General features: G+C 43.2%; 1 long non-coding RNA gene across 1 annotated transcript in view; it reads left to right on the forward strand.

The window, feature by feature from the left end:
* Positions 1–3,940, forward strand: part of LOC122200113 — a 13,065-nt gene extending 9,125 nt beyond the window's left edge. Inside the window, exon 3 of the long non-coding RNA XR_006193723.1 lies at positions 3,777–3,940. This is a non-coding gene — a long non-coding RNA (uncharacterized LOC122200113). The remainder of the gene's footprint in view (positions 1–3,776) is intronic.
* Positions 3,941–26,889: the final 22,949 nt, after the last annotated feature.

Raw genomic sequence — 26,889 nt, forward strand, 5'->3', positions numbered from 1 at the left:
TGTGCTCCAAGGTATCTCAGAGGGTCTTCGGGCTCCAAAAGTCCAGGTAGCTGGGCGCTCCCTCCTTTCCTGCATCTAGGAGAAGAAGGAGCAGATCAGAAAACTATCATTCGGCACTAAAAACAAGAGTTGAAACAGAATTTCAAAAGGAAAAGGAGATACTGACTTAAGCAGACACTCCTAGAACCAAAAGGATGGGACGACTTTGTGTGGTAGGTGAACGGTTTCTGTAGCAGTCAAGTCTGGGAGTGATCAGTCATGTGTGTACCCTCGTGTGTACCCTCAACAGTCAAGGGCCAAGACACTCAGCAGTTACTCAGTTGCTACCGAGGAAGTGTAGTACATTGGAAAGAATCCAAGCTTTAGAGTCCGGAATACTTAAATCTAAATCCTGACCCTGCTGCATCATCTCTGGCTTTATGCTTGGACTTTGTTTCTCCACATCTCACCTTTCTCTTCTCTACCTGTCTGCTAATAATGTTTCTCTTTTAGGATTGTTATAAGGGTTGAGTGAGATAGTGTTGCCCAAAGTGCCAGGCACATAGTCATCGCTCCATGGATGGTAACTATTACCAGGATTATTTTTCCTGCTAGTGAGGAAATGAGTCTCCTTGGTCTTTCTCCCTGTAGCATCCTTCTTGTAAAGTTCTCTACTCTCTTTGGGTTTCTTTTTCCATCAAAGTCAAGCTCTGTTGTATCTCATGATAGTGGCGGAACAAAAGACCAGGAAGTCTTAGGCAGGCTAAAAGTATACACATCTAACTGGGGGAGGCAAGTACCTAAAACATGGGTCTCACTGTATGTATAATCAGATGATTTTCTTTTTCTTTAAAAGAAATGTCATTCTTTCTGAGATACAACATGGGGCAGGCTCTGTTTGGATCACAAGGCAAGAGAAGGATTTCTTGTACTCTCAGGATCAGAACTTGGGGTTTAGGGAAGAGCCTGATCCCAGGCAGGACAGGAGTCCGCTTAAGACTTCTTAGGAACTCACTCCTTTGATAGGTCTGGGGGTAGCGCGCACAGGTCTGCATCCGGGTGGATATGCGGGCCTACGGGAAATCACGCACAGGTCTGCATCCGGGTGGATACATGCATGAATTAACCAGCCAGCTCCCACAGAGCCCAGGCCCACATCGGTGCACAGTGACAGCAGCTCAGAGGAACTGGGAGGGCTGGACTTCCTCTTCCAGCCCTTCACCCAGAGCGGGCAGCCACATTGCCCTGTTCCTGAAGCATCTTTGTTCACTGGATAACTGGATGGACCCAGGCTCCTGAATTTCCCTGTATCAGTGGTGGCACCTCACTACTTCAGCAGCCCTCCTGCAAGCAGACAAGGGCAGCACCAGCTTCCAGGCTTTCAATATTTCAACAGTGACACCATGTGGCAGGTGGCGACAACCCAGGACTCCCCAGTGGACCGAATAGATTTCTGGGTTTCCTTTCTTGATGTAAATCTTAGGATTGAGTAGGACCCTGAGATTCTTGTGATCATGGGACAAGGATCCCCAAGGTGAAAGAAACATCTCTCATCAAAGGCAAGACGGGGGCTCAGTCACTTAATGTGGATAGGAAAAGAAACTGTGACCATATGTTGTACTCCAAACTGGGCATGTTACTTTGACAGGTGATGGTGGGTCCTCGGGGCTGCAGGACAGGTCCTTGCAGAGCATGGTGACAGAAGACAGGCTGTACTTCCTACAGGCATCATGGAATTGTGGTGAGGAGTGATAGTAGGCGAGGACACGAGGTGCCCTGAAAACAGATGCTGGCAAGTGACTGTGGCAGGCAGACCAGCAGGCAGCCGCGGAGAGCCCCAGTGGGGAGAAGACGGCTGCCCCCAGCTCCCCAGACATTGCAGTGCTGGGTAGCATGAAAGGACAGTGACAAGAGAAAACAAGCCCAAGTCATCAAGGGCCGGGGGCAGGGCATACTGTTAAGATGAGGATCTCAGACAGAGTCTGAATCGGGGACACACATTACAACAAGCCCAGGTCCTGGTTCTGGGAATAGAAAATGAGAGACATTCATTCATTTATTCACTCAGCAAATATGTATTGAGACCTGCTCTATGCCAGATGCTATTCTAGACACCAGGCCTATAGCAGCAGACGAAATCCCTGCTCCCTGTGCATTTGCATTCTATCAGGGGTGATAGACTATAAATACGATAAATAAAGTATATAGCAGATGGTGATTAATGCAACGGAGAATGAGAAGGCAGGGAAGACAAGATAGGGTAGGATGGGGGCAAGAGGAGGTGTTAGATGGGATGGCGGGGGAAGGCTAGAAGGAACCGGGCCTGGGAGCAACGAGGTGAAGAAGTGAGCTGTGTGGATATTGGGGAGCAAGGGCTCCAGAGTGTGGGGACAGAGCGAGCAAGGCACAGAGGCAAGAGCAAAGTCAGTGTGTCCGCGCAAGGGCGGAGAGGCCGGTGTGGCTGGAGTGGAGCAGAGGTGTCATGTTCTGGGGGGATCTTCCTTGCATACCGTATCAGGGACTTGGCTTTCACTGTGAGTGGGGTGGGGGCCGCTGGAGGGCTCTGGGCAGAGGCGTTGACTGAGGCTGTGGGGGAGAAGCAGAAGACAGGCTGGCAGCGGGGAGGACGCGTGTGTTCGCCACGAAGTGGGTGAAAAGTGGCGAGGTTCTGCATGTATCTGAAGGTGGCACTGCCACGTGTCCAGATCCGTTGGTTGTGACGTCCAAGAGAAGAGAAAAGCCACAGCGTGCCCCCAGGAATACTGGCCCGATCCGGAGTAGGTCAGGCCAGCCTGGGCAGGTGTATCACATGGTCATCCCCCCGAAACCCACCCAGACAATAGGCGCCTGGAAGCAGGTGGTTGACACTGATCCCAAACTTTGAGGATGGAAGACAGCAAAGAAAATCAAGTGATCACCACACCTTCATTTCAGATCCTGTAAGGCCAAGAGAGCTCTGCCCCCAGGTTACACCTGCTCCTTGGGGCAGCACCAACGTCTCCTGAGACTAGCAGCACATAAGGGTCAGGTTGAACTGTTTTGCTCACTCTTACTAGAACAGAGGAATAAATGTGTTTAAACACAGAGTGGGAATGCATGCTTTCTGAGGGTGCATGAGCACCTGCCAAGAACGACCTCGCTTGCCTTCTCCATCCAGCCATAAATCGGCGATCTTAAGCGGCCACCACACCGATGCCTTGCATCATGCTTCAGACACGCATAACGGCTGAATTCTCCTTCACACAGGCACGCTTGTCGAGCCCGCTCCCCACCTTGGTCCTGTCCTGTGCCCCGTCCATCAGCCAAGCCATTTTTAGCGTGTTCATCTCTAATGTGTCCATCCCTCTCTGCCACCTCCTTTCCTGAAAGCGAACAGCCCAGTACAGCCCAAGGTCTGGCGCAAATTCGGCCCCTTTTTTGAGACCCTGTAGCTCGCTTCTCCTTTCATGCTTTGTAGGCGCTTAGTATCCATCCCTATCTCTGGCCTGGAGTGTTCCCTTTAATGGGAATGCTCTTGGAAGCAGCCCTGCGGAAAAATTCTTTATATGGGCTCATTGTAGGTGACACCCCACTAGTTTGCAGAATAAAGCGGCTCTCCTAAAAGCTCTCCTCCCATCACCCTAACACACACACACACACACACACACGCACATTCGTATATCCCTCACGTCTGGTAGCTTGTGAAATCAGAGCTCCCACCCACCAACTCATTGTGACATCTACATTACAGCTATAATTCCCTCACAGGAACGGTCACCTCTGAGAAACTCAAGATTCTCCCTGCTATGTCTTTGCAGATGCTGAAAAGGTGGATCAATTCATGCTTTGCTCTTGAACTCCCTGGGGACGCTCTTGCAACTATATTGGTATTCTCTGTGCTTTCGGGTATGGTAAGTAGTCACCCTGTTATATCCAGAGGTTTATTTTTAATGAAATGCTGACAATTTAGCATGCCCCCTGCATAACTGCATTCGAGGGTACCTGTCAAGAGTGACGGCGATTCAAGAAAGCATGGGAAATAATCTGCCAGTTATCAGTCCTTCTCAACTTTTCTTACAAATTGCTATACCCTTGCAACTAATTTTAGCTGGCAATAGAAGATCAATACAAATAACAAGAGACGGTTTAATCTCTTCAGGTGAGTTGTGACTCAACATCACTGCGCATGTGATACACACGTTCCTTGCAAACACACTGCAACATGTGAGAAGTTCCAGAAAGGAAAATGCGGAGCATGAACAAAACAGTATTGGGGAACAGAGAAAAAGGCAGCAATTCTACTGGCAAAAACACAGTGTCCCTCGCGGGCATAGGTGCCCCTGACACCTGTGTGGTCAAGTCAGATTTGGGTGACCCATCTTATTAAACCATGCGTGCAGCCACCCGGCCCTTCTCAGCTGCCGTCAGAAGTAGCAGTTGACTCGGGCTGAGCATTGAAGCTGGCTGCCGGCTCTGATTTGCTGGGAACAGTCCTGCATCAGTGCTGCTCAGAAGGCAGCAGCTGTCATGTGACCTTCTTCCCCACGCTAGCAAAATGTGCTTCTCTGCTGTAATGACCCAGGAAGAGACTGTGTGGGTTCAGTCACTGGTCCTGGATTCTGGAAAACCCAGCAGCCATTGTTCCCAATGGATAGATACTTTTTTTTTTTTTTCTGGTGCCATCAAGATTGTATATGGAGCTAAATACTTTGCCGTCACATTTCCCATGACTTTCGCATCCTGCCATTGGCCTAAGAATATTTCAGAAAATTGTGAAAAAGTAGTTTGAAGATTAGTGAAATAAGCAGGATACAAAAGGGCAGATATTGTTTGATTCCTGTTATATGAGGTGCATAGAATGGGAAAATCCATAGAGATGGAAAGCAGGATGGAAATTACCAGGGGCTCAGAGGAAGGTGGTGGCAAGTTATTGTTTACTGGGTACAGAGTTTCTGTTGAAGGGCAGAATTTTGGAATTAGACAGTGGTGACAATTGCATTACATAATGAATACCACTGCAGCCTACACTTAAAATGATTATGATGGCAAATTTTATGTTATATATATGTATTGACTACACTAAAAAAATACCCTGAAAAGGATAGTCTGAAGACATTAAGGTGAGATTTTCCCCTCCTACTCAATGAACAGCGGCTTTCTCTCCTGCCTCCCCAAACTAAATTATTGAAGAGTTTGTATCATTATGCTGGAACGGTTCATAGGCTCATCTCATCAGATGATGAAGGCATTTATGGGCCCCCTGATGGGCTGGGAGCAAAGGTGGCTCAGAAATTTCCTCAGGATACAAATTTTATGTGTATAAATTGTTTAGCACCACAGGCTTCTAATGGAAAAGACCAGTTATTTGGTCAACCCATCCACATCTGTGATATCTTTTTCTAGAGGACACCACTTTTAAATGAGTCTTCTGGTGCTTACCCATGAATCTCTAAATAGTATGCTTTTTTTTTAAGTTTATTTATATATTTTAAGAGTAACCGAGACAGCACAAGTGGAGGAGAGGCAGAGAGAGAGGGAGAGAGAGAGAATCCCAAGCAGGCTCCACACTGTTAGCACAGAGCCCAACGTGGGGCTCAAACCCACAAAGCCGTGAGATCAGGACCTGAGCCAAAACCAAGAGTCCGAGGCTTAAAAGACTGAGCCACCCAGGAGCCCCTCTAAATAGTACACTTAATGTGACATTTCATGGCGTATCATCTGTAATGATTATCTGTAACTTCCTGCTGTGATAGATGGATGATTGTGTCTTGTACCACATCCTACCGCCTCTGCCCTCGGCCTCCCAATACAATTAGATCACTGCTCTCGGTTTGTGTCTGTAACTTCTGACTTAACACCTCCGCATCTTATCCAGACACACAGTCCTCTTGGCTCCCCATTTGGGAGCTGGTGACACCAGTGGATTCCCTCTTCCCTTCGCTGCCCACTCCCCCATTCACCCTTGGCATCTGTCAAGCTTTTCTTTCGTGTAGTCAGTCTTTCATCTAGCTTTTCTTTCGTGTAGTTATGGTGGTTACGTCTTTCGTGATTTCTTTGCAAGCTGATTGCAGAGGTCAATACCCATAGATGGTGTTTACGTTCTTGTAATCACGTAATTCTTGTCCTCCGCAGAGACCCGGGTGTGCCATGAGTATTCTTCTTTCTCCAAGATTGTAATGCCATAACCCCTCCGATACTTGGAGCATAATCCTAAAATTTAGTTCAAATGGATTCTCCTGCTTTATATCTACCAATTCTAAAAGTCACAGCACATTTAGTTAACTGCAGTTTGGGATTAAAACTGTCTTAGGGAGATTGGGTGCTTGGTTGTTGTTGTTCACTGGAGTGTCTGAGAGCCTTACCTTGTTCCCTTGTATTTTGTGCTCTAATCATTTCCCAGGATTTTTCAACGTTTCAGTTCTGTTATCTATTCCATCTTGCTCTCTTTATTCTAAGGACATACCTTGCAGAGCCCTCCGTGTTTCTTCTCCTCTGTAAACCAGTTGTTTTCTGAGCCTGCTGCAAAAATGCCCTTCCCTGAGCTCAGCACATGTTCACCGTTTGTTTGAAGTTTGTACCTATTTCCTACATTTAGCACTACTTCCTCTGGGATCATTTGTTTCTGGGTTTGTTTGGTTGTTTTTCTTCTCGGAGTGTAGAGAGAGGTCTTTATTTTATGTTTCCACATATCCTAAGTATCTCTAAGACACTTGATGGTCTACTCTTTTAAAATGGAGCAGTCAAGTCCCTGTGGATGCAGGGGGCCTTACTGGTTGGCAAGATTTGCTTTAGGGTAAGAGAGCCGGAGAATCCCTGATGGCCAGAATTGGGGGTTGGTGTATATATCCACAGTGGTACCCTGTTTCTCCCTAGAAACTTAAATCACTTATTTAAAGAAAAATTGACTTTGTTGTTGTTGTCCAGGGCTGTGAAGTCCTTCCCTGACCACCTTAGGTGAAACAACCCCCACCCCTGGCGACTCTCCAGTTTATTAAGTTATTGTATTTCCCTCCTGACTCTTACCACCCTCAAAACTATCTAACTGGTCTACTTGCTAATACCTTATTTCTCCGTCTAGAAGATAAAGTCCATGAGAAAACAGCTCTTTTCTTTCTAGTTCACTGTTGCATCCTTAGTGCCTAGAACAGTATCTGACACATAGTAGGTGCTCAGTAGGTGTTGCTTGAATTAATGAATCAATTATTGATAAATAAAAACGGGATGTCTGGACTACTATAATCTCAAGAACAAAAATTACAAAAATGTACCAAATTGGGGGGGGGGGGTGGAGTTGCTTGATGTCATAGAAAATGGCGCCTGCCTGCTACTTTGTGATATTTCTTTCTGAAACCAGAAAAAGGCTAATCCTCGGGCCCCAAATAAAAAAAAAATGAAAGCTTCTGGTTGGATGTCAACACTGCCAGTCGTCTCATAAGGGTGGGTCATCTCTTCTTAAAGTAAGTAGAGCCCAAAACCCGTAGCCCGCTCAGTCCTCAGAGTTTCGCCTTGAAAGAAACTCTCTTTATCCACCCCACTTAAGACACTATTGGGGCTTTTGAAACAATTCAAGAAGGAAAGCTTCACCAGCAGAAGGCTGAAGAATACATACTGGGGTAATAGGATTCGCTGGGGTAGAAAATGTTCAGAACTTTGTGGAAAGACTTGATTTAAGAGTGCCTCTTAGAATGTGAATTTTTCGGAGTGCTTGGGTGGCTCAGTTAAGCGTCTGACTTCAGCTCAGGTCATGATCTCACGGTCTGTGAGTTCAAGCCCTACGTCGGGCTCTGCGCTGACAGCTCAGAGCCTGGAGCCTGTTTCAGATTCTGTGTCTCCCTCTCTCTGCCCCTCCCCTGCTCATGCTCTGTCTCTCTCTGTCTCAAAAATAAATAAAAACATTTAAAAAAAAAAGAATGTGAATTTTTCACTAACTGCTTTATAAAAATAAGTACAGGTTGTCCCCACCATCTGTAAGTAGAAAGTTCCTTCAAAAGCTTTCCTTATCTGAAAGGATGTAAAACAGCAAAGCAATGACCATCAATTTACATGGAAACATTTTTGAGCATTCTTGAGCATTCCCAGACCACACAGTAATAACCTCTTTTAGGTTTCTCTGATATCTTAGGACACATCCAGCTAACGGATGGACAAAATAAGTCAAGATAAATCACAGGTGCTCACAGACAAAAGTTCACAGCTATGAAGCCTTGGTACCAAGATGTTGAGCTGAGTTCCTGGGGAAGGAGCTTGGTGGGAACACTCTTGCTGCTCAGAGTACATGTTGTCTCTGTAATGACCCACCGCAAAACAAATGCCCAATGCTCTTTTCATTCTTTGCTTTTTTTTTTTTTTTTTTTTTTTTGGTAAAAGTGAAAGTCCTCTTTGGATTTCTTTTCGTCAGTGCAGATAGGCACTAATGTAGGTCTTTTGTAAAAGCGATGTTCAAGTACCTTGAACTTCCAATAAGTGGGAGATACCTGTGTTTATTTACAGACCAGGCACAGAGAAACAGCTTTTCTCTGACCTCTTGCCAAGTTTTCCCCTGAACCACTGGCTGACCCATTTAATGAGACTAGTTGTAAGGATACCGAATGACTGGAAGGCAATCATCTTCTGATAGGGAAAGTGACAACTAATATGGTTAATTGTGGCCCAGGTTGCTTTGACTCCCTGCACACAAGTTTTATTCCAGGAAACAGCCCTCTTTATGTTCAGTTCAAACATGTATTGATTGCGGTTATGCAATCTCTTTTCCATTCCCACAAGTATCTTGGGTTTTTCATTTCCTGTTTCCACTTTAAGGGGCTCTTTAATACCACTTGATTACGTGTTTACCTCCTAAACACCCCCAAAGAGCAACATCTTTTTAAAAATCCCCCAGTTAAACTGTGGTTTGCCTCCTAAATGTGATTACCTCCTAAATACCCCAAAGAGTAACATTTTTCTAAACTCCCCCCCAGTTAAACTGTGGTACATCTAGACAATGGAATATCATTCAGCACTAAAAAGAAGTGAGCCATGAAAAGACATAGAGGAACATTTTACAAAGTAAAGGAAGCCAATCTGAAAAGGCTACATACCGTGTGATATTCCAGAAAAGGCAAAACTATGCAGACGGCGAAAGGATCAGTGGTTGCCAGGGGTTAGGGAGGCGGGGGTGTTGAATAGACGGAGCACAAAGGATTTTTAAGGCAGCAAAAATACTCTCTATATAATACCATAGCGATAGATACATCTTATACATTTGTTCGGGCTAATAGACGGTACTACACCAAGAGTGACCTTCAGGTAAACCACGGACTTCGGGTGATAATGATGTGTCACTGGAGATTCATGGGTTGTAACAGATGTACCCCTCTGGTGCTAGGACGTCGACCGTAGGAGAAGCTATGCATGTGTGGGGTCAGGGGAAAGCTCTACCTTCTGTTCGATTTTGCTGTGAACTACAGCTGTTCTAAACAAAATAGTGTGTTAAAAAAATCCCCAGTTCTCTCTAAGTAATCCTACAGTATGACTGTGTATAGATGTTTAGAACATAGCAGCGAGGGAAAATATTACCTATAACTCCATTTTTCATTTCTTTCTGATTCATCTTCCTTCTGTAGAGACACGCAAATGCGTTGCAGATACGCACTGGTGCCTGCTGAGGCTCGTACTTCCCAGTGTTCCCTGCCGATAGCCAGACCGTGGAATGCATGGTTGCGACTAAATTTGTAATTCTAAACTCCAGGCCAATGAACCTACAAGTACAAAACGTACTTGTAAACCACTGACATCTGATGAGTTACTATGCAGGCCCAACCTTTCAAATGTGAAAAACCTTTGAACTAGGAAAAAAAATTAGTTGCTTAAGGCAGTGATTAATCAATGAGCCAACTATCCCCAAAGCCCACGATGTTACCAGGTAAATAAATAAGCACTAGAAATTGGAAAAGGGTGTACCTGTTTTTACCCTGTGAGCTGAGACACAGCCAAGAGTCAACAGCACCAAGTGCTGGGACTCACACACCCTATTGGCAGACACTGAACACAAAAGCCGTGTTTCTTCAGTACGGTGGAAAAAGACATTTCCCTAAATTTCACACAACCAGAAACTGGCACTGCAAGCTGGATATTGCTGCATTTGCATCACTGATCCTGCATGTGGAATTTCCAACGCAACTCCCCCATCCCTCTTTCTCTGACTTCGCGTCTGATTGGCTCCAGGATCAGCCGTGTGGAGCCTGACGCCAAGCTGCCAGGCTGGTGCATAGCAGGGTTTTCTGGGTTTGCAACAAAGTAACTCCACAGTATACTTGCGTGGGCCCTGGAAGAAGGACCTGTTTCTTCCAAATAAAGGTGGACGTGGACGCTCCAAGGTCATGTGTCAGATTAAGGATGAACCTCTAGATTTTTTTCCTGGCACCTGTATTCCACACCCACTTACAATTCAGGAGATTTCCTTAGGTTCACCTAGTTGTAAGAGGTAAAAACTCACTCAGTGCCTCTGGTAATTGTGAGTAGGAATGAACAGGGACGTGGGTCCACAGAGTAGAACTTCCGTCACAGCTTAGAAAATCAGGGAAGTGTGAACAGCCTCAGAAGAACAAAAACTGGAGCATCTGGAGATTTCTGATGCAAGGATATTGGATAAGCAGTCTGATTCAACTAGAAAAAGAAAACACAAATCCTCTCTCTAGAATCCCTTCCCCAAAACTTGGATCTCAAAGAACTCCTGTGAACTCAAAGTAAAAAAAAAAAAAAAAAAAAAAAAAAAAAAAAAAAAAAAAATCACAACACAAAGAAGACATCATTAGTGACATTAGCAAAAATGTAGAACCACTGGAACTTTCTATTTTGGTGGAATGTAACAATGGTACTGTTAATTTCACTCAGGAATTTACCCATGAGTAAAGAAAACATGTGTGCCCTGAAACAGTTGGATTCAAATGTTCAGCGCAGTTGATTCGTAATAGTCCCAATCTGGAAATAGCTCAAGTATCCTCTGAACAGATTAAGGGGTAAACAAATTTTGATATAACTATACAATGGAACACTACTTAGCAATAAAAAAAAAAAGAAATGAATTACTGATAAATGCAATAATATTATACTTAGTGAGAGAAGCCAGAAAAAAGAATACGTTCTGTATGATTCCCTTTATGTGAAATTCTAGAGCAGGCAAAACCAACAGTCTATCAGATAGCAGAACAGAGCTTGTTCTGGGCAGGGGGTCGGTGGGGAATTAGCTGCAGTTAGACCAGGGACATTTTGGTGTGATGGAAATATTCTGTACCAAGATTGTGGTGGTGATCACAGGTACCTGCATTTTCCAAAACTTATCAAATGATATGCTTCCAATGCATTTTATTTGCATTTTATTATATGCAAACATACCACCATAACAGTATTTTTAAAAAGAAAATAAATAAAGGGCACCTGGGTGGCTCAGTCGGTTGAGCATCTGACTCTTGATTTCGGCTCAAGTCATGATCTCGAAGTTCGTGAGTTCGAGCCCGCATCAGGCTCTGTGCTGACTGTCCACTTGCATGCGCGCACACACGCACACACACACACTCTCTCTCTCTCTCTTTCTCTCTCTCTCTCTCAAAATAAACATAAAAAAGTAAAAATGTTTTCAGATGAAGAAAAGTTAATTATTTTATACTTCTGAGATAAGATATTGATGAGCCCTTTGTTTTTTTTCAGACTGATCACAGGTATTTGAGTTTGGGGCAAGAAGAATTAGTTTTGTTTTGGGGTCACTGTTTTATTTCTTTGCTATTTAATGTTGAGATTGGTGGCCTTTGATGTCAATTATTCTCATGAAAGGAATAAGCCATTCCCTCAATAAACTAGACATTAACCTCTTTGCTCTCAATTTTTTCCCTATTAATTTTTAGCTTTAGGGTACAAAACAGCACAACACAAATTATGAGTACAGTTCCTTGAGCAAAGAGAAGCTATGTATTTTCCAATTAAAAATATGTATTATAGAGTCATTCAGACTGCAACGTGGGTTTTTAAGGAGGTGGCATTTTTTTCTCTTTAATATGCTTGGTAATTAATATTGGAAAGACACAGCAATTCTGCTATGGCACTAATCGAAACACGAAAAAGTTTTAATTCCTATGAATTCAAGTTGAATGCTTTATTATGAAGGGGCAAATACATATCTACATTCAGTTAGACTTTCAACAGTAACAGTAAAGATGCTTCCTCAGTTTTATAACATATGCTTCTCAAGTACATTAATAGAAGTCTTATTACTATTATATTTATTTTCTTTGGAATGTTGTCAGACTGATTTTTTCCAGAGCAGCAGACAAGAAGCAAATGTGTTTTGATCATCGGTTCTTACTCATGAGTATCCAAAAATGCCACCTTCTGGGGGCAGGGTTGGACGTTCCAAAGGCCAGCATTTTACAAGTCTCCCTCAGGGTTTTACAATTCTCAGCCAGCTCTGTCCTCACCCCAAAACATGTGCTCTTTTTTTTAAGTTTTTAAATTTATTTGGTGGGGGGCAGAGAGAGAGAGAGAGAGAGAGAGAGAACCCCAAGCGGGCTCTACACGGTCAGTGCAGAGCCCGACGCAGGGCTCAAACACAGGAACTGCAAGATCGTGACCTGAGCTGAAATCAAGAGACGCTTAACCAACTGAGCCACCCAGGTGTCCCCAAAACATGTGCCGTTAACCCCTGTACGACACCACCTGCAGAAGTTTACAGTCAAGCTTAAGACACGGGACCAAAGGAATCGACATGGGAGATCATCTCTGGGTGGCCCGTTTCATCTTGCATCGTGTATGTGAAGACTTTGGAGTGATAGCAACCTTCGATCCTAAGCCCATTCCTGGGAATTGGAATGGTGCCGGCTGCCACACCAACTTCAGCACCAAGGCCATGCAAGAGGAGAATGGTCTGAAGTACATTGAGGAGTCCATCGAGAAACTGAGCAAGCAGCACCAGTACCACATCCGAGCCTACGACCCCAAAGGGGGCCTGGATAATGCCCGGCGCCTAACCGGATTCCACGAAACCTCCAACATCAACGACTCTTCTGCTGGTGTGGCCAACCCAGGTGCTAGCATCCGCATTCCCCAGACTGTCGGCCAGGAGAACAAGGGTTACTTTGAAGACCGTTGCCCCTCTGCCAACTGTGACCCCTTTTCGGTGACAGAAGCCCTCATCCGCACGTGTCTTCTCAACGAAACTGGCGATGAACCCTTCCAGTACAAAAACTAAGTGGACTAGACTTGCAGCCATCAAACCCCTCCTAATTCTCCATCCTGCCTCTGTGTTTGCCCCTCTCTTGACTGTCCTAATAGCTATAACTCAAAGGGCAGAATATCAAGGTCTTTTTTTATTCCTCATGCCCAGTTAACATCTCTTGCTTTCTTTGACCAGGATAAGAGGGGTCAAGTTCTTAATCTTTTTACATCCCCCCTCTTTTTTCCCTGTCACTGAAACTGTCTAGTACATTAGTGGGGAGGGGGTGGGGAGACATAACCACTGTTTCCATTTAATCAGGTGTGTTTGTCCAATAGGTGTAGCTATCCGGACAGAGCATAGTATTTGTGAAGGGAGGGGGAGGGCTTTTTCTTCGAGGTAGCTGAGTGCTGGGGTGGGGGGAGGGTTACTTACTCTGGGGTTAGGTTAGGATTTCCTCTCTTGGTGGGAAGTTCCACTTTGTTATAAAGTTATAACCAGCTTTCTATTAAAAGTGAGATTTAGGAGAGAACCAGGCAGGAAAATGCCCCTCTCCTCCTGGTACAGCACTTCCCTTACCTGGGGCTATATGCCCTCACCTGAAGACAAGCTCAGCAGAAGGATGGATTGACCTACCTTAGAAGAAAAAGTTCTTACTGCTTGGTGTCCTCCGTTTATAACACAAAGCAGAATAGTATTTTTATATTTAAATGTAAAAACAAAAAAAATTATATATATAAAAAAAAAAAAGACACGGGACCAATCCACATGAAATAATCAGTGCATTCTGGCTTCACGTTCCTCTCTGTTCCAGGCAGACCCAGCAGACCTCATGCCGCTTGATTTTCTGCCAGCACACCCACCCCACCCAGTTTTCATCCCCGACCAGGGAGGCACTCCCTCTGTCTGTTAGCACCCCGGCTCCCTGGCTGCTGAGTAGTGACAGAGGAGATCCAGAGACTGGAATAGTTGGAGACACTGCAAATCTATACTCCCGAAAGCTCAGTGAATACTCCCCAGTCCTTGGGAATGGCTGTCCGTGCGATGGCGTATTTAGTGGCTCTTCTGATTCTTTGCATTCCTTTACGTTTCTGACGCTAAACCTACTTTCTACAACAGGACAAATTTCACATGAAGATAAATGTAAGTAATCATGATATTATGGACCTTTATCCCCATGTGTAAGAATTTCTCTACATTTTTATTGTCCTCCTCTCCCACTCTCTCTTCAGTTTTATTTCTTCCGCTCTGCTGTCTCTCCACAGTCCTCTCTCTCCTTCCCTTTCTTGCTCTCAGAGTCTCTGCTGCCCTTTCCCTTTGACCGTCTCAAGCGTGCAGTTGCCACGACACCTCCCCTAGGTGTGTGCAGTGCTCCCTTTTCCACATCCTCGGTGGGGGTCCCTCCCCACTTCCCTTAAGTGTCTCTTCCAGCCACCACTCTATTAAAACTGTTTTCCTTGAGGTCTTGAGCAAAGTGCCAATGTCAAATCCGATGGCCTCTCCTTGGACCACGTGTTTCTCAGTTTCTCTCAATATTGCACACCCCAATGACCACCATTTCCTTCTTGCACCTTTGCTTCCATGATGTGACTCTCTCCCAGTTCCCTTCTACCTTCCTGTTATCTTCTCAGGCTGCTTTCATTGCCTCGAAACTTCCTTCCTCCTCTCTGAGGTATATCCACCAAAGGACCTTCCTCCTCTCTCTCTCCTCTCTCACACAGACTCCCTCAACAAGATCACCGGCTTCCAATCTTGGAGATCCCAACAAACCCGCCTCTCAAGGCTTTGCTGGGTCACCATGAACCAGTGATTTTAAGCATTATAATTGCCTGAACCCTCCTCTTCTTCCTCCTCACCCATTTTGGTGACCGTCACTGACTTCTGCTGAAGAACTAAACTTCACCTTGTGTTTTAGTGCGTATATATCTTCTCAAGTCCAATAGGAGATCATTAATACCAGTGTCTTCTTTCTAAGCAGCAAGAGAATTCCATCACACCTACAGTGAAAGGGTTCATGAACAGTCTATTGATGTTACAGAGAGGGGTGAATTATCAAAACACTGACCATTCTGTACCTACGGGGACAAATTCAACTCCATAAAAACTACACTCCCAACGCAATAGCCTCTAATATGTTAAGCATCACCTATTTCTGGTTCCCGTCTCTGCCTCATGATTCTCTTACATATTCAATGCTGGAACCTGCATACAACATGCATCCTCACTCCGTTTTCCTTTCCCAAGGATAATGTCTGACTTCAGGCATCATTCCTTTTTGAGCTGGACTATTGCTACGGATTTTTCATTTACTTTTCTCCCACCTAAATGACGTTTTGACACACTCCCTGACCCAAAATACCCAAGAATTGGCCATGCTATTTCCCACTGCCCCCCAGATCAGCGGTCTGAACACACCTCATGCTTTCCCTTCCCCACATTTACTGAAGCTCCTCCTCCTGCTAAGAATGTTCTTCCCCAAATTATACCTGGTGAAATTCTATTTACTTTTCAAAGCCCCGTCCAAATACAACTTCTTCCAGGGAGTGTTAATGTCTTTGACAGGTTCCTTAAGAATTCTTTTATGCCTACTCTATGGCCTTTATCACAGTCTGCCTTGTTTTACTGTTTTTTTCATACATTCTGAAATAATTTTTTTTAATTTATTGGTTTTTGAGAGACAGAAAGAGCATGAGTGGGGGAGGGGCAGAGAGCGTGGGAGACAGAATCTGAAACAGGCTCCAGACTCTGAGCTGTCAGCACAGAACCCGATGCGGGACATGAACCCATGAATGTGAGATCATGACCTAAACCGAAGTCAAACGCCTGACTGACTGAGCCACCCAGGCACCCTGTTTTTATAAATTTCTTTACTCTTCTGTAAGATTGTATGACTCTGGAGGATGTAGGGGCTGCAGGCTTTGTTTATATTTGTGTTCTCCGTGGCATTAAGCATAGTGCCTTACCCATCATGAGAGTATGCTATAGTTTTCTTTTTTAATATTACCATTAACAATATATTAAAGAAAGTCCTATGGGAAAGAGGTATGCACTTTTTTTTTCTTTGAATTCAAGTTAGTTACCATACAGTACAGTCTTGGCTTCAGGAGTAGAACGCAACGATTCATCTCTCACATAGGAGTGCTCATCCCAAAAAGTGTCCTCCTTAATGCCTGCCACCCATTTAACCCCTCCCCCACCCACCTCCCTCCAGCAACCCTCAGTTTGTTCTCTGTATTTAAGAGTCTCTTATGGTTTGCTTCCCTCTCTGTTTTTATCTTATTTTTCCTTCCCTTCCCCTATATTCACCAATTGAGTTTCTCAAGTTCCACATGTGAGTGAAGTCATTGGATAGCTGTCTTTCTCTGACTAATTTCACTTAGGCTAATACCCACCACTTCCATCCACATTGTTGGAACTGGCAAGATTTCATTCTTTTTCACTGCCGAGTAGTATTCCATTGTATATATAAACCACATCTTCTTCATCCATTCATCAGTCAGTAGACATTTGGGCTCGTTCCATAATTTGGCTATTATTGATAGTGCTGCTATAAACATTGGGGTGCCTGGGCCCCTTTGAATCAGCAATTTTGTATCATTTGGATAAATACCTAGTAGTGCAATTGCTGGGTCATAGGATAGTTCTATGTTTAATTCTTTGAGGAACCTCCATACTGTTTTCCAGAGTGGCTGCACCAGTTTGCGTTCCCACCAGCGGTGCCAGAAAGATCCTCTTTCTCCACATCCTCGTCAACATCTGTTGTTTCCCAAGTTGTTAATGTTAGCCACTCTGACAGGTGTGAGGTGATATCTCATTGTGGTTTTGATTTGCATTTCCCTGATGATGAGTGATGTTGAGCATCTTTTCATGTGTCTGTTAGCCATCTGGATAAGAAGCACGCACTTCTTAACTGTGTTCTTGACTTCTTAACTTAAAAAGCATGCAATTAACTGATATTTATTTCTGTGACTTCAAACCTTTTCATTATTCATTTTTTAAATGTTTATTTATTTATTTTGAGAGAGAGGTCATGAGCAAAGGAGGGGCAGAGAGAGAGAGAGAGAGAGAGAGAGAGAGAGAATCTGCAGCAGGCTCCATGCTGAAGCCAGTAGAGTCCAACAGGGGGCTCGATCTGATGAATCATGAGATCATGACTTTAGCTGAAATCAGGAGTCGGACACTTAACCAACTAAGCCACTCAGGCACCCCCAACATTTTTAAGCATAGACCTTTTGAGAGACCATTGAAATCCACCTTACATGGAATTTACAGATCCCATAAAGCCGTTCATGAACTTCAGCTTAAAAACTACTGTCTTTTATTGTTTATTATTATTGTTGTTGTAAATATGGTCAGTCATCTCTATAGAATGAGACTTCAGGATGTCCTATGCCTGTGGAGGAGCTGTTCCCGTGGGTTCCAATGGAAGGGGAGACCCTTTCTTTGAGAAAAATGTCTGTCCCCTGTTACCATACTGACTAACACAGAAACAGGAAGTCAGTCTGAATATAGCTTTTCAAAAGTAGCATGTGCCCTGTGTGATCACAGTAATAGTTGCTAAAGGCACCATGGTGAAACAGGTTTAAAAATAGCCAACACCCTAAAGAAGGAAAGCTACCAAGTCTTACAACCATCCTTCAAACCTATTTGAATCGTTTGCTCTTCTGATTACATGCTGGGGTAATATTTTTCTCTTATTTTACACGGCCCTGGTTATATTGCCGGTATTCAAAAATAATAAATAATAGTTAAGGAGATTAAAATGGCAAAGCCTTAACTTTTTGGTATTATTTACAGAAATCAGACACTTAATGCAAGTGGAGGCCTCTGCAGAAGGTTTTCAGATGTAGATATGTTGACTAGGGTGATGAGTGATATTTAAACGCTATTAGGATAGTGATTCGATATTCGCACGTGGGATGCAACTTAGAAGGGATGTAAGAGGCAATTATTAGGTATCCTGAAGTTAATTGCTTAGACAAGAACAAATATTTCATTATCGGTTCAAATGATTACACATTCATTTAGATAGTCTATTTCAGGACATTGCTGTTCCAATTTGCCTGGACTGAGGTACATACATGGTTAAGGGATTTTTCAAATGTTCGTATGCAACTCAGAAGTCAGAAATACATTAGCCTTTCTACTGATGGTGTTTTTCTTCAATGTTATTGTTTTTATTAATTGATATCTTCCATTTGCAGAGGATTTGATCATTTGCAAAGAACTTTCATATATCTTAATGGTTTCATTTGCTCTTTTACCTTTCGAGCTTATTTTAGATTAAGAAACTAAGATACGGGGTCCTATCGACTGAATTATATACCCGCCCCCCCTCAAATTCCTGTATTGAAGCTTTAATTCCCAGTGTGACTGTATTTGAAGATAGGGTTTTTAGGAGGTAATTATGGTTAAATGAGGTCATAAGGGTAGGGTCCTAACCTGATAAGATTGGTGGCCTTATGAGTACAGGAAGAGAGAGGGAGATCTTTCTCCCTCTCCGTCCTGTGAGCGTATGGCAAGAAGGTGGCCTCTACAAGCCCGAAGAAAGCTCTCAGTGGAATCCAACCCTATTGGCACCCTCACCTCAGACTTCCAGGCTTCCAAACTTGAGAAAACTAATTTCTGTTTTTTTAAGCCACCCAGTCTATGGTGTTTTGTTATGACAGCCAGAGCAGACGAATACACAGAGGAATTTGCCCCAAAATCTCCTAAGTGGTGACATTGAGTGCATAACCTTGATCCCTCTCTTAATCCAGGGCTGTTCGCCCCAACATATACCACCTCTGGAGAAATCATCCAACAGGTTGAGAGTGATTTATTTTTGCTCAAATTGTTACATCAAGGGCAAGAAAGAAATTTGTACTAGCATGAAAAGGAAGAAATCAATGCATAGGAAAGAAAAGAATAAATATTTAACTGGATGAAATCCCATGGCCTTCAAGAGATATTAATCTTCTAGTGTGGTTTTCCTTTATTTTAGTTTGTGGTTAGGGCGTGTTTCACTTCTATCACATGAAACTCTTGTTGCCCTGAGGTCTCCTGCCGGACCCTTTCTGTTCTGAAACCCCACCCAAGGTGGGCTTCCTGCCTAAAACGGCAGCAGTTTCGACCCTAGTAATAAAAACAAGCTGGGAAACCATAGGGGAAACTGTTTCTGATACAAAGAATAAGAAAGATAGTTTCAGGTCAAATATGAGGAGGCAGATTCAGTAGAAGAATTGTATGACACTCATGCTTATTTTGTCTTTATGAGAAATGCTAAACAGAGCTATCTGAAATATGTTAGTCAGAACACAGCCTCTGAGACTGTAAGAAATATTCTGTCTTAAAAATGGCGCCATGTATAATTTAACCTACTTAGTATTTTTCAAACGTTTTTGGTTTGAGATGGTGCAGGAGCCCTCCAAAGTATCTCAGTGCCCTCTTAACTTTTCCAGAGGAAACAAAATTCTAATTTTCTCCTCTGTTCTCAAACGTGCCCCACTGGGGCCACCCAGCTTTTATGCATTTGCGCATATATATATATATATTTTTTTTTTTTTTTAAACTGTGCACACTCAAGTGTGTAAGAAACATAGTCTTTATTTTTTAATAACTAAATGGAGTTTCTATTTCTTCACCCCATTCCACCCAGTCAGTTAAGGATTTTTCCCCTTAGGCTTCTTTTCCTTGAAGTTAATTCGAAATGCTGGAAGATAATCCAGCATCATGGATTGTCCATAGTGAGTGCCGGGAGTGGTGTGTTTGAAGGTTAGTCGTGGCCATGTGCCAGGGGAAGCATGTGCTGAGGAAAGGCAGTCCCACGTGACAAGCTTAGGTACCAATTCTTAGCACATTCTCCTCCCAACCGTGGGACACTTTCAGGTCAACCAGCCCTCTGCACTCACTGGCATTTGTGCCTTCCTATGGCCCATGGATCTGGGAGCACTGGGATGGTCTGCTGCTTCCATATCTTGGTGACACAAGATTTATATCACATCTCAATTCCCAGGTCTGTGTTCAGATCTCTGCACGTACAGGAGGCTCTCATCAGCCATCACCCGCCTCTGCTCAGCTCCTGAAGCTGTCCTTTGGTGAGAGATGCCCACCAGCTTCTCTTCCTCTTGACTTTTGTCTCAAGTGCTCCTCAGTCCCCCACGATGAGGAATCTTTACTTAATTATCCTGACCTACCATCATTTCTGCAACACCACGGGATATTTAGGACAACATCCTACTCTTGACATTTAGAAGATCCAGGCTCTTTCAATTCAACCCTCTCCCGTCTTTTCCCCCAAAGCTCTTATCTCTGCCAGGGTCTTCAGATGTCTATTGTGACACTCAAAGCCTGAATCATATCTTTCCTTATGAATTTTTCTAGTGAAGAGGTGTGTGTGCTTTGCCTAGTTAATCTCCCAGTAGAGGTTAGAAGGGATTGTGAGAATGGCACCAAGTATATACTCAATATATTCTCCTATCGCATATGCATATTTTGGGAATACAGTTATTTCATTCCCTCCTTACCTAGCATCCTCCTCCAAACACACACACACACACACACACACACACGCACGCACGCACACACATCCACAATACTACCAAAAGAGATGTTCTAAGCCTACTTTGTCAAGAAGGGAAATGAAAGGAACTAGTATTTATTAAATGTCTGTTCCATGTTCCAGGCTCTTTGTTCGCTGCTTTTATATAAATTGCCTCTTTTATTTTTTCCAAGACAGAAGAACTTGTTTTTACATTGTCCCTAGATGGACTGTTCCTAGTTTTCCCTAGTCCGCTTCTGTCCCATAAAGAAATTCTAACATTTACCAGAATGTCCCCGTGAAAAGGTCTTTATACCTCATCCTTCATGCTTTCATTTCCACTGCCCTTGTTGAAGTTTATCACTGGAATTAAGAGCAGGCAGAAATTATCCCAAGAGGGCCCTATCCAACCCCTTGGCCGAATCATCTGGAAGAGACCAGGATACACCCAGCCTCAGGCCAGAGCCTATCCTGAGGTCACTGTGGATTCACGTTCGATTCGGAAACTCCCTCAGTGGTCTGAGACAACCTGGCATGAACACAAACCTAATTACAAAGTTAAGTCAACTGTTAAGAATGTCCTCTGACCCATGTGGTTTCATTCATTCAAAAAATGTTGAGGTATCTACCATGTGCTAGATTGCAAAAGCCATCATATATATATATACGATCCACATTTTAGGAATTCTTTGAATTTTCAGATGATCTCAGGTGTGCCTGTTTCGTATAAAAACAAACACAAACTTTAATCTACCAATAATTATTTTCTTTGTTTTGAGAGAGAGAGAGAGAGAGAGGAGCAGGTCTCACCCAATGCGGGCTCAAACTCACAAACCATGAGATCATGACCTGAGCCCAAGTCAGATGCGTGAAGGACTGAGCCACCCAGGCGCCCTACCATATAATTGTAACTAAACAGTGCCCCTCCCCCACCACACACACTAGGTACATTAAAAAATTGTTTTTCATTTTTCTCCCACTAAATTAAGTTGTTTTCTCCTTAAAACTCGGATGAATTGCAAGTGATTTTGATGTAATGTGAAAAAATCCCAACTTTATCTCACCCATTGTCTGCTCTGGAAAGACTCAGGAATGGCAGGACCCACAGCAGACACCAGAGAATGGAAGCAAGACAGTCTGTCTTACTGTTTCAATCAGCTTAGGTCCAAAGGGCATTTATTGCCTTTGCTGGAGGACGTTCCATGAGACTTGCCGTAGACTCTCATTTAGATACTCCCTCCCCAGTTAACTTCCTTAAGCTCTTCGTTAGTCAGTGAATAAATAAACACTAACATTAGTGAAAATGAAGAACAGGACTGATTTCTATTAATGCGGCTGATGGCATTTTAATTCGGGCTTTGCAATTACAGACACTTCCTTTTATTTAAAACAAATGTCAGTCATCAGAGTTTTTGCTCTTCTTTGAGAGTTTTGTGGGTTCCATTAATTATGTTTCATGATTTGTAGCTTCCTTAATGGGTCCAAGGGAAATAATTTAGAAACCCATACCATAATGAAAATACTCTCTCGAGCATTCATGCTGAGCAACTAATGTGTTTATTTCATGCCGTCATCACCAGAACCTTCAGCTCTGGCTGTGACCATGAAATAATGAGACAGGCTTTCCATTTTGTCACTTGTAATCACATTTTCCACATTGTTTTCATTCGCTTTAATTTAACAGCGAGCATCGAATAACTTAGAACAGAGAAGCAGGGACGCACAGAATATAAAACCTGAATTGGTCATACTGGCAGGGTGCAGCCCGGCGTGCTGAAACATCACAGAGATTCAGAAGCCAAAGACCCAGGTTTGATTCCAGGTTGAGGCTCTCACTCACTGCTGAGTCAAATTCCTCATTTGGGGCTTTTTTTTTCCTTTTCTTTTCTTTTCTTTTCTTTCTTTTTTATTTATTTATTTTTCTTTTACCTGTAAGATGGAAACAAAGCTATTTCACAGAATTCTTATGGGAACAAAAGAGTTCATTAATGGCACGTGCCCGTGGTGCCAAAGGGTCCAAAAAAAGGTACACAATAAAGGTTCATTTTCTTCCTTTCCACGTTCATTTCTACCTCTCCTTCCTTTTCTGAGCTATGTGCAGGATTCAAGAGATATAGCAACGTTTTTAACAAAATTTCAAGCTACAGAAAGAAATATTTTCAACAGAATAATGGAGCTCCCAGCATGTGCAGCATCAGAATTGGATGTGTGGGAAGGGTACAGGGGCATTCATCCTGAGGGGGAGCTGGAGTCAGGACCCAGGCACCCAGCTCCATTCCTAGGAGGTGACCTGGCAGAAAACATGGCAGGGTGTCAGTCTGGGAGGACACTGGGGTACTAGACAGAAATCACCATTGGATAGATAAGGATTAGGGGAGAATGCCAGGAATATGTCTTAGAGCACTTGAGACAGAATGGATTTTAAGGACAAGGATTGTTTTTTAATGTTACCTATTTTTGACAGAGAGAGAGAGAGAGACAGAGTGCAAGTGGGGGAGGGGCAGAGAGAGGGAGACAGAGAATCTGAAGCAGGCTCCAGGCTCTGAGCTATCAGCACAGAACCCGATGCAGGTCTTGAACCCACGAACCATGAGATCATGACCTGAGCCAGAAGTCAGTCGCTTAACCGTTTGAGCCACCCAGGAGCCCCTTAAAAACAAGGATTTTAAGGACAGTTACAAATATCAGGATTCAGGCACAGGGAAGAGGAATTAAGACTTGGGAACAATAGAGGAACCCAACCACCAGGACCGAAATGCCCCCTTAAAGTCAGACTGGTGGCTGGGTGACTCAACATTGAGTCCCACTCTACGAGCAAAACTGAGCATGCCGGTGGGAACTCCTACCTCTGAAGCAGAACTAGAACCATTTGTTCAGATCCAACAGAAGCCTTAAAAACAGATTTAAATGAAGTATGTGATGCCTTCTAAGACTTTATTGTGAAAAATGACAAAAACAACGGGAGCAATCCTGCTCTAGGGAAGATTTATTAGTCACGCACTAATAAAATAAAGAGAAGTTTAACTTTTCCACAGAGAGGTGGTAGATAAAGAAGGATTATTGGAGGAACAGGGGATTTTGGAGCTACTCGGGCAGCAGGAGAAAAAGGTACGAAATGAGCATTATTTTCTAAATACGAAATGTAGGTTGAGAGAAAACACAAGAAACTATAGGAAGAATATTAAGTAAAATAGGCTTTAACTAATTTTTATGAGAGAGATAAAAGGTATGAAATCAGTAGGAAAAGTTGTAAGAATCAAGGAAATCTGAACACCAAAAGGCATGACATCTGGTTGATCCAAGGTAGGGCACTCAGAAACGGATCCATATTTTTTTTTTTCTAGGACTGATAGCTACTGTGCATTTCTATAGTCCCTCTCATCCTGAAACTCCTCGTATGAATTCTTTAAAAGGCAGCATAGGGAAGGCCAAGGGAAGAAAACCATAAATAATATATTCTGCACAGACCTGGTCTCAAGAGGATTAGCTCAAGTTTAATTCCAGACTTAACCTGCTGAGATATAGAGGGCTCTATTCACTCCTGTAAAGATAGATTTAAGAGCTACATGCATTTATGTACTAATTGGTCAGTTCAGGATTTTAGAAAAAGTACTCACAAAAATGGTCATCTGTTTTACAGTAGAACTGTGTGCCCGTGATGAAAAATGACTTCTCTCGGATGACTTACAGTAGCTATTTAAGAAACGTAAGCAATTCTTGGTTAAAGGCCTGGAATTTTTGTATCTTGGCCAGGTATGTGCAATAAATTATGTTGAAACCTGCTAGGGCCTTCCCACTGGGGCTCCTCAAGTAGGCATAGAAGCAGAATGTTTATCTGGGTCAAGAAAAAAAGGCAGAAAACTATATATTTGAAAACAAAGGTTTTAAATCCAAGCCCCATCAACGCAAAAGTATGATTTTTTTGCCAAGTTATTTAACCTTTCCTTTCCTCTGTTTTTTTTTTTTTTTGTCTACAAAGCAACATGCCTCTCTGCTTTTCCACAAACCCTCTAAGCTGCAATACTTAATGTCTTAACCGTCCATGTGACTCCTAGCCTATGACTCATACCTTGAATCTCTTCTTCCATGTCCTCAGAGATTATTAAACTTTCCAGAAAATCCATCTTATACCTTACTGTGGAAAATATAAATTCCATAAAGTGAGAGACAAATTTATCAACTGTTTTGTACTTCATGAAAGATGTAACGAAGGACTTTGATTTTTGTTATGTAGTCATTCAAAATTTTGTCAACAGATTATGGCCAGAAAAAATGCTGGAGGTCTAAGATACAGTTAATAAGGATTCTGATTGAAGTATAAGGACAAAGGTCCATGGGAAAAACGATGAAGTCTATGAACAGATTTATTTATATCATTTTTACAGCATGAATAGACTTGCAGCTGACTTCCAGGTAAATGCAGTAGATGGAACACACACGTATGTGTTCCCCTTTCTGGAAGGGAATTCTTTTAAAGTTCACACTCTCACGTACACCAAGAGAGATGAGATCTCAGGCGTGTCAACAGCATTTTGGAAGACTGGAATCGTGAAAGGAATGGTAGCTGACAGCAAAGTAGAGGAAGCTGAAACCCAAGGGCTTGTAGAGGGCAAGACAAAAAGCTACAGGACCCTGAGAAGGCAGAAATTGGGACTGGAAACAGGAAAAATGATGACAAGTCTGGGGCAGACAACATCAACTCCCCCCACTCCCCCGGCCCCAGTTCATAGAGTCACATGACTTCCCCTCCCCACCTCTGGCAGAAGGCAGGCTGTTGACTCTGGGGACAGCTTGAAAGACGGAGGCTCTGGTCCACAAAGGCAAATGTGGCTGAAGGTGGGGGTGAAAACCAAGATTCCAGGGGGAAGTTTCATTCTCTGCTTTTCTCTCAGGATGCTGGCAGACAGGTTTGTACCCTCCGGGGGAGACGTGGGAGGATTCTCTCCTACCAGTCAAGAGAGAAGGTCCACCGACGCTGACAGGTGCAGATCTCCCAGTGAAACAGCTCAGTTCTTTGCTCATCACCCCCAGTGAGACCCACCGCCCTGCCGTCCAGTGGTTTAATATCCCCTCTGAAAGCGGGCAGTCAGGGATCACCACCCATTTGAGGAGAGCCTCTACAAACAGTATTTTTACCAAAGGAGCTCTGATAAAGACATAAGGCAGACAGCAGGGGGGAAAAATTAATTAAGGTAATTAATTTAAGTAATAGTAGTCCTGGAAATTAAAGAATACAATACCTAAAGTGAAAACAGAGGAGCTGGAATATAACACTGAGGAAATCTCACAGAAAGTAAAATAATAACAACAGCAAGAAATAGAAAATAGAGAAAATGCAAGAAGGTTGGAGACTCTGACCAAGAGATCAAGTTATTAATGCAAGAAAATTTCACAGAAAGAAGACACAACTTTGAAGATGGAAAGAACCTACAAGCTCAATGACAACTAGAAACAAGGAGAGAATCCTAAAAGCTTCGAGCGACAAATAATGGGCCGTGTGGAATGTCACCAAACATGCCAATGACCCTTGAGGCAAAAAGCAGCAACCTAGAATTTTATATTTACCTAAATACTCAATCAAGGCCAAGCAGGAAAATAACTTGGTAAACTTGCAAGTCTTCAGAAATTTTACTTTTACCATTTTTCAAGAAGTTACTTAGAAGGGTTAAGCTCAGTCAGTTAAGTGTCAGACTTCGGTTCAGGTCATGATCTCACAATTGGTGAGTTCGAGTCCTGCATCCGGCTCTGTGCTGACAGCTCAGAGCCTGGAACCTGCCTCAGATTCTGTGTCTCCGTCTCTCTCTGCCCCTCCGCCATTTGCATTCTATCTCTCTCTCTCTCTCTCTCTCTCTCTCTCAAAAATAAATAAACATTAAAAAAATTTTTTTAAATAGAAGTTACTAGAGCAGTGGTTCTCGAGGTATGACTCAGAGACACCTAGGGTTTTCTAAGTCCTTATCAGTTGGAAATGCAAACTGTTTTCATTACAGCACTGAGATGTTACCTGTGTTTTGCTCTTACTCTGTCACTAGTGCAGAGCAGGGTTTCCTGAAGTTCCATGACATTCGATGTTACAACAGACGGAATGCAGGAGAGGATCCAGCTGTCTTTTATTCAAGCAGATGTTAAAGAGATCTGCCAAAGTGTGACCCATGACACCCTTGTCGCTACTTTTTATGTATTATATTTATGTGAACATGTACTAGGTTGAAATGAGTGAGTGAATATT

The sequence above is a fragment of the Panthera leo genome, chromosome D1, assembly GCF_018350215.1.
Source record: "Panthera leo isolate Ple1 chromosome D1, P.leo_Ple1_pat1.1, whole genome shotgun sequence".
Lineage (NCBI taxonomy): Eukaryota > Metazoa > Chordata > Mammalia > Carnivora > Felidae > Panthera > Panthera leo.